The sequence below is a fragment of the Eschscholzia californica genome, unplaced genomic scaffold (assembly GCF_041429995.1).
Source record: "Eschscholzia californica isolate CP2 unplaced genomic scaffold, dmEscCali1.0.p SCAF_1, whole genome shotgun sequence".
Lineage (NCBI taxonomy): Eukaryota > Viridiplantae > Streptophyta > Magnoliopsida > Ranunculales > Papaveraceae > Eschscholzia > Eschscholzia californica.
Window position 1 is genome coordinate 33,738,827 of NW_028238198.1, and position 8,786 is coordinate 33,747,612.

The window sequence follows — 8,786 nt, forward strand, 5'->3', positions numbered from 1 at the left end:
GGTTGCACTTGGACTTTTTTGATGCATTCTAATTCCGAGACATATAAATTTATTTCTAAGTTTGTCAATTATACAATTACTCAATTTCATTCTCCTATTTCCACTTTGCAAACGGGAAAAGGAGCTACACTTTTTCCACAATTACAAACATTTAGATCTGACAGTGGATCGGAATTTCTTTCCAATACTCTTCAACAACTCTTTAGTGACAAATGTATCGTTCATCAACCGAGTTGTGCCTACACCCCTCAACAAAATAGGGTGGTCGAGCCCAAACATCGGCACATTCCTGATGTGGCACATCGGCACATTCCTGATGTGGCCCAAGCTCTTCGTTTTCAACCCCACTTACCTTTGTGTTTTTAGGGAGAATGTGTCTTGACGGTCGTTTATTTAATCAACAAAATTCTCACACCCATTCTCAATGGCCTTTCCCCTCATAGGTTCTCCTTGGGTCTCCTCCCACACCCGTTTATTTGATAGTTCTCACAGGGTCTCCTCCCACACCCGTTTATTTGATAGTTCTCACAGGATACTTAGTTCCTCTATGAAAACCATGTGAAAAGTTTCAATATCATAAAAGGAGTATGATCTTAGACTATTGGTTTTTGGTGTTTGGGTGTTAATTTGTCGGATCTAAATCAAAACTAATTAGCAACTAGTGGAGATAATCTAGATATCACTAGTTCACCTATTTTTCATTGTGAGATTTTAAAGGACACTCCCTCTCACGTGGGGTGTCCTTTGAGTGTAACACGTATTTTTTTCTTTACGAGTAACGAGGAGAACGTGTACATGGCTTTGAAAACTATCACGTGTCGACCTAGCTCTGATACCATGTTAAGTTTGTAGCAACCGAACTCAAATCAATTGGGCATGAGTTAAAAAGGCCTAGACATTATACTCTTGGTTACTAGTTCACCCTTTTCTAATGTGAGACTACTCTTACAGAAGGTAATATGTGTTGTTATCTCCGGTTTCTATTATTACTAATTTATGTCTCAACAAAACCTAGAACAAAAGGATTCTAATATGAAATTGAAGAAATGATCTCATTCTAAACAAGATTGACAATCTGCCTGTGAGAATTGATGCGAAAGATGATTTGAGATGATAATTGGTTCCTTGAGAAGATAGTATTTTTTGTTGAATCCATCTAACGATCTCATCTCTAACACCTTACTTGTGAATCAGCAGTCGACTTGTTTGGCACATAAGATGATATGGAGAGAACGTAAAAATCGGACTCTACGTGTCTAATGAACTCTCGTTTCCGTTCTCCAATAGAATTAGGTTTTTCGGTGAGAAATAACCTATACCTCGGTGTGTATTTATGTGTAAAAAGGTTAGAAGTTTAGAAGAAAAAAAAAAGGAATCCATATAAACTTAAACTTCCCAAATTCGAGAATTGTCTTCTTTATGAATGTCTCCAAGTTAGCCACCGAGAAGAGGAACTTGGAAAGAACATAATAGTTTACGTGGTTCGGTCGGAGGATCACGACCTACATCCACGAAAAAAGCCATTAATGGCTATATTATATTATCTCCACAATCGTGGGATTGATTGGTTACATACTCGAAGACTTAATGCAATTCAATGAATAAAATACATAGAGGTCACTTCTATTTATAGAGTGACTTGGGTATCTTAGTTTCCTAAGACTCTATCTAGGATAAGTACAAGATAACTAAATAATATCTTCCAAATCTTCATATATCTTGGACGGTTGATCTTTGATATCTCCGGATCTCGATCCTAATACTCTAACACTCACCCTCAAGTTGGAATGCGGAACTTGTGAAGTATCCAACTTGAAGGTTGAACTTGGAAAAGATGAATGTCGTTCGCATATGATCAGATTCAAAACTTGAAGTTGAACTTGATTTTTTTTTGTTTAACGTCGAAAAATTGGCAATGGTGGTGAATACTTTGTTTGAAACTCCACTTTATAGGTAGATGTAGCTTCGTAATTTGAATAGTCTTGTAAACTTGAAATTCTTTTTACCCGAAGTAATCTTGATCGCTAATGCTTGAATAAAATTCTTTTTTTCTTTTCTTTTGTCTTTCTTTCTTTCATTGACAAAGATGAGAATATAATGGAACTCAACATTGTGCATAAAAAGTAGTGATTGAGGGGAGGGATGGATTGATCTGTAAGGTACCAAATTCAAGAGAAGATCAAACTCGTTTGAATGTTAACGGATTGTTCATAGCCGAATGGTTACGGTTTGCTGCAAAATATCGTCATTGTAGACGAAACAAGAAGAAAGATGTTCGAATGATATTTGAATTTCGACCAAAGAGAGAGAACAAAATATTTCATAGCTAAAAACTTAAGCTGGAAAAAAAAAATTAAAGAAGGAAGAGATGAAGTTTCATATAAGTGATAGAAGACCACATATAGTTTGAACAAAAAAAATCGACAAAGCGATTTGATTGATGATTAAATCATAACGATTTAAGAGACTTCGAAATGAATTAGAGTGCCGAAAAACGATGACGGAAATAGTAGAAGAGTAGCAACTGATATAGATAATGATATAAGAATAAGTGAAATACGAATATCACATCGCACAAAAAAAGTCGGGAATTTGCCGAAGCTTGAAAAGGATTGATTAACCCGTTCAGGATTGAAAATCACAACCGAGATAGATAATGAGGGTTTATTAACCATGTGAAATTATAGAACCCGAATAGGCAAATAATCCAGGAGGAGCGAAAGTAAGTGGCTGTGAGTTAGAGAGAGCAAGTTTTGTTGATGGAAAACAGAAACCATGACTGAAGTTCTTCTGACATGAAATTGGCTTTAAACCAATGTGATATCGGTTCTGAACATCTCATGATGATTGATCACGACCTAGCTACTACACCATTCATAACTTTCCCATAGAAAAAAATGGTACTCCTATTAAAACATCCAAGTTGATTGCCAGGGCCGACCCAAGTATATCGGAGGCCCCAAGCGAAATAAAAAAAATTGGGGCTCCATACAATGGAGATTAGAAAAAGTTAAATAAAATTTAAAAAATCCAAAGGGTAGGAATCAAACCCTTGACCTTTTATTCAAGATCTAAACTCTTTACCACTAAGCTACGCCCTAAATTATGTTTGAAATTGGTTTAATGTATAATTAGTTTTTCGAAAGTTACATACAAAATAGGAAACATGAGGCCCTTGATTATTTGGGGCCCAAAGCGACCGCTTTGGTGGCTTTGGTCACGGGCCGCCCCTGTTGATTGCACATAAAATTTGTAAATCTCGATTTGAGAGAAGTGCAAATAACTCAATTAAGCGATCATTGATGAAAAAAAAAACTATTCGACAAAGACGATATTCTTGCATCATGAAGTCTGATGGAAAACCTGATGTTGTAAAGATCGTTTTGAGAAGAGAGGGAATGGCCGATTAAGGCTTAGTCATTGCAGCTGACAGAGAACTCTAGATAGAGAGTGATCGGAGGTAATCGAAGACCGAGAAGAAAACGGTCTATTCTTCACCAAATCGAAAAGGAAATCATTGGTGGTTAGGCCAAATCGATGGGAGCAATCGATTAGTAATGGAACACTATGAAGAAAATAAAGCTATGACTTGAAGTAACTATTCAAATCACACAACTCAACAGTAATACTAAGGAAATTAACATTCATCAAAAAATTTTCTTGTCTTTTCAACATATTCTGGACTCTATCCATAGACTCTACTATAGCTACCCACTTCCTATCAAGACTAACCCACTACACCGCCATTACATACACTACCCACTAATACACCCATTACTGCCATAATACCCCCACTACTAACACCCATTACTGCCATAATACCCCCACTACTAACACTTATTAAAGTCTAGAAAATAACTAGTTAAGATAACAACATGATCAACTACTTGCTAAAAAAAACATGGAAACCACTAATAAGATGCACTAGTTTTTTACACTCCCCCTTAGTGCATTCTTACGACCAATTATACCAAGAATGGTTCTGAACTCTTCAAACTTAGCTCTTGGAAGTGCTTTAGTAAAGACATATGCCACTTGATTTTCACTTCGAATATTATGGAGTTTAATTTCTCCATCAAGTACTTTCTCACGGATAAAATGATATTGAATCTCAATGTGTTTGCTGCGAGCATGAAATATAGGATTGGCTGCTAACTTCACTGCACTTTGATTGTCACTTAGTGGCTTCCCTTTATCTTTCTTTAACTTGAAACATGACTCCATAGGAGTCGTTACTGCATTTGACTCCCCCATACCAAAACGATCCAGCAGATTGCTAGCATAACCCTTTTGAGAAACAAAATAGCCATCTGATTTTTCCACTTCAAGGCCAAGAAAACATCCCAGTTCGCCCGGACTTTTCATTTCAAATCGGATAGATAAATCCCCTCTCAGACGTGTAATTTCAGCAAAATCATCTCCAAGATTATCATATCATCCACATATAATAAAATAATTGTACACAATGTGGAATTCATTTTCACAAATAAACTAGAATCTGAATTTGAAATTTCGAATCCACAAAAGGTAAGATATTGAGCAATCTTACCGTACCAAGCTCGTGGAGCTTGCTTTAGACCATACAAGGCGTTCTGATTGAGTCGACAAACATAATGGGGAAATTTCTTTGAGATGAAACCTTGGGGTTACTCCATAAATATTTCACGATCCAACTCATTGTAAAGAAATGCATTCTTTACATCAAACTGCCATAAACTCCACGAAATCCATGCAGCCAAAGAGATTATGGTTCTAACTGTCACCATCTTGGCGATGGGGCTGAAGGTCTCTTCATAATCTAATCCATAATTCTGTGAGAACACTCGTGCAACCAGGCGTGCTTTGTACCCGTCCACAGTTCCATCTGCCTTCTTCTTCAATTTATAAACCCATCTACATGTCACTAACTCAGCATCTTTTGATTTTGGCACGAGCTCCTATGTGTTGTTCTTGTCCAAGGCTGAGATCTTATCTTGCATTGCGTCTTCCCGATTCTAAAATTCCTTTTGCCTCTGATAGGCCTAAAATAGGTCTATTCCCGCAAGTATACGGGGTCAAGTTATAGTATAATTTGTAAATCGGGAAATCGTCCCAAGGAATAGGTAGGTAACTTCGGATATTGACGGCGAGTTTAGCCCAATAATCAAAATGTCAATAGCTAACTTAGACTAACACACACACACACACACCCCACTTCATAGATTTGATGTTTGATATGTAAGAAATAAGAAAACGAATAAAACTAAATAAACTAACTAAGAGAGAGGTAAGAAGATATCTAAGGTTATAAGATCCACCGCATAATTTCACTTTATAAAACAAGCACTTAATTACTTAAATCTCTTTTGTATTTACTCGGGATCCAATATAATGAACTATTTGAATTCCGGATGATGTTTTAGATAAAACAATTTTATAATCACTAATTCTAATTGTCTTCCTTATAAAGATTCAGATCATTTAACTATTATTCATCATCTAAAAAGCATACTCCATCTAACAACTTAACGAAAGTATGAAATATCTAATTATGAGGCATGAGTAATGGAAAGAAAATCCAATCCATATAGATAAACAATCAATAGACATTAAAGCACATCAAAGGATTTAATTAATCAAGAACAAGTATTATAAAGATCCAAAATGGGTTTCATTTACAACCTTAGATGACTAAATTAACTATACATGGAATCTAGAATAACATTCATTGACATTGTAAAATAAATGAAAATACTAAGAAATTAATAGAAAGAAATCACCAATCAAATTCCATATCCCCATGTATCTCCAATTTGTCTAAGATTTGCTCCATTTGTGCTCAAGAATCTTACTCCAAGAATTCCAAGTAATAGCTATTTTATTGCCACCCAAATAAGAAAAAGAAAGAGAAGGAAGAAATTAGATCTAGAAAGAAGTTGGAAAGAAGAGATGAAGAGGGTAAAGATGATAGAAGAATATGGAAGGAAGAAGAAGAAGACTATTAATGGAAGAAAGAATAGTGGTAGAGAAGAAGTAGTAGTAGAGAAAGATGGAAAAATAATGGATAAAGTAGATTTAGTAGTAGAGAAGAAAGAAAGAAATAGGTAAGAGGAGATTGAAAGAGGAGAGGGAGATTGAGAGGGCTTTCAAGTCTACCTTTAATGGAGGATCAAGAGTTATTATATAGGGTTAGGGTTTTTATTGGGTTAAAGTGGTAAAAAGTGAAAAAGAGAGGGTTACTTTGGGAATTCTAGGGGCTTAAAATATAAGAAACCCTAAATTGGTCGGCGGCTGGGTTAAGGGTTGAAATCCGGATGTTAACGTGTACCCGGTTTCATGGAGTTAAGTTGCGGGAGGGACACAGCAGCCGTCGGATGCTAGAGCACGCGGATCTGGAGTGTTTAGAGGGAGACATGTGCTTGGGAGCACGGTAGCTCTGTTGCTACGAGTGACACGGGATCAGAACAAACGAGCAGACCATCCGAAGCCGTCAGATCTTGAAAACGCGGAAGCGAGAGGCTGAGATTAAAACGTTGGATCGGGACCACCGGACTAAGTTGCAACGGGATGTATGGGATCATGCTCTAAGGGTCCTATTTCGCTGCTCAGCGGGAATACGGGAACTGGATGTAACGGCCTCCGGGTCTCAACACGTGTCCAAAGGTATACCGCTGGCCAGAATAGTGCCCGACATTGTACCGAAAGCTGACCAAATGTTGACCTGACTTTGACTTTGCATTTTTCACTCATCCGGACTCCGAATTGACTTCCGTTTTCTCCTACGGACTCGTCTCGACCTCTACTTTTCAACCACGCACTGACCTTGGCCAAATTTCCAGAATGTCTTTGATTTCAAATGACCAAAATACCCTTCATGCATCTTTTCCTCGTTTTTAACCGTTTTTCACACCTAACTCTACAAAAGACACCTAATCAAGAAAACCAACCATTTTATTACAATAAAGACTCGAAACGAACTAACTCGACTAAATTAAACGACTCAGATGGGACATTTTCATGACCCATCAGCCTCATTATAGCATGAGGGATCGTGACCAACCATAGCTTCTGAAAGATAACAAGAAGTAATAGTACAAGGGTTTAATTGAACCTCATAATTATTTAAATAACCAGGTTGTTTTCTTTCTCTCATAGATGCCCTTCTCATTGACCTATCTTGGTGTGTTTTTTTCAGTAGACTCACTCCCCCTTTCTTCTATGATGGAGCCATCACTAGCATCAAGTTGTATACTTGTCGAACTTTCTCCTTCTACAACTAAAGATTCATTACTATCATCTCCCAATTCAGTAGGAGTGTTTGAATAGTTTTAATATATTGCTACCTCATCAAACACCACATCTCGTGATGTAACAACCTTCATTGTGTCTGGATCCATACATTTCCAACCTTTCCTGTGTGGGTCATAGCCAACAAAAACACATTTTCTTGCTCTTCGATCTAGTTTAGTTCTATTGCTTTTAGGCACATGGACATAGCAAATAGAACCAAATACACGAAAATAGTTCACATTTGGTTTTCTATTAAATAATACTTCAAATGGAGATTTTTCTTTACCTGGCCAAGTGGGAGGCGATTTATTACATGGCAAGCACATTGTATAGCTTCTGCCCAAACCTCTCTAGGAAGATATTTATCATGTAACCAAGATAAACTCATTGAGGTGAGATGTGTTAATTTTCGTTCAGCTATCCCATTCTGTTGTGGAGTCTTTGGACAAGTCATTTGTCTACGAATACCATGTTCTCTGCAATTAAAAAACTCTTCGGGCATATATTCACCTCAATTATCGGTTCTTAAGCACTTAACTTTAGACCCAAATTCCTTCTGAACTCCACAAATTTAGAGCATGCCTCATTTTTGCTCTTCATAAAATAAACCCACGTATATCTTGAGCAGTCATCAACAATGATCATTAAGTAGTGAAAACCACGATTACTTGGTGTTTTTGTTGGGCCCATCACATCTAAATGCACTAATTCAAACAACGTAGATGATCGATTAGTTGAGTTATTAAAAGGAAGGCGATGAGATTTACCGTATTGACATCCTTGGCAAATTACGTCTTGATATATATCTTCTCTAAGTTAGGAACACCATCCAATAAACTTCTGGAAGAAATTTGTTGTAACAGTTGATAACCAATATGGCCTAATCTGGCATGCCGTAAACAACCATCATTACGACTTGTATTTTCAACAAAGGCTTCACTTGCTGTCATGACAAATAATGACTCCTTCTTCTTTCCAGTGAGAAGAATATCAGCAACCAAGGTATGCAAATTGTCAAGAACTTTCGCATCATCTGGAGGAAAAAGAACATACTTTCTAGACTTAGTTATTTGTGAGACTGACAGGAGGTTCTTCTTCAATCCTGGCACATGATAGACATCGAAGCAGTCGCCACATGTATTTTTAGCTATGAACATCAGTTGTCCTTCATTGACCACTGGATGTATAGAGTTATCGGCTGTAATAATCGTCTGATCTCCATTATGCTTACAGATAGAAGAAAGCAGTGATTGATTCCCGGTTGCGTGATGTGAGCAGCCAGAATCAATAATCCATTCTTTATCATAATCGATAGATATATTAGCTTCACTTAGGTTTTTATCACTTTGTCTTGCTGCAACCTCAACAGAAAAACATTGTTCCCACTTTGGTTGATCATCTTTTTCACTATGTACAGCATTTGCATTTTCATCCTCGAGCTCTACGCGACAATTTTATTGGGTATGACCTCGTCTTCCACATCTATAACGCTCAATGCAGTGTTCATATTTTACACG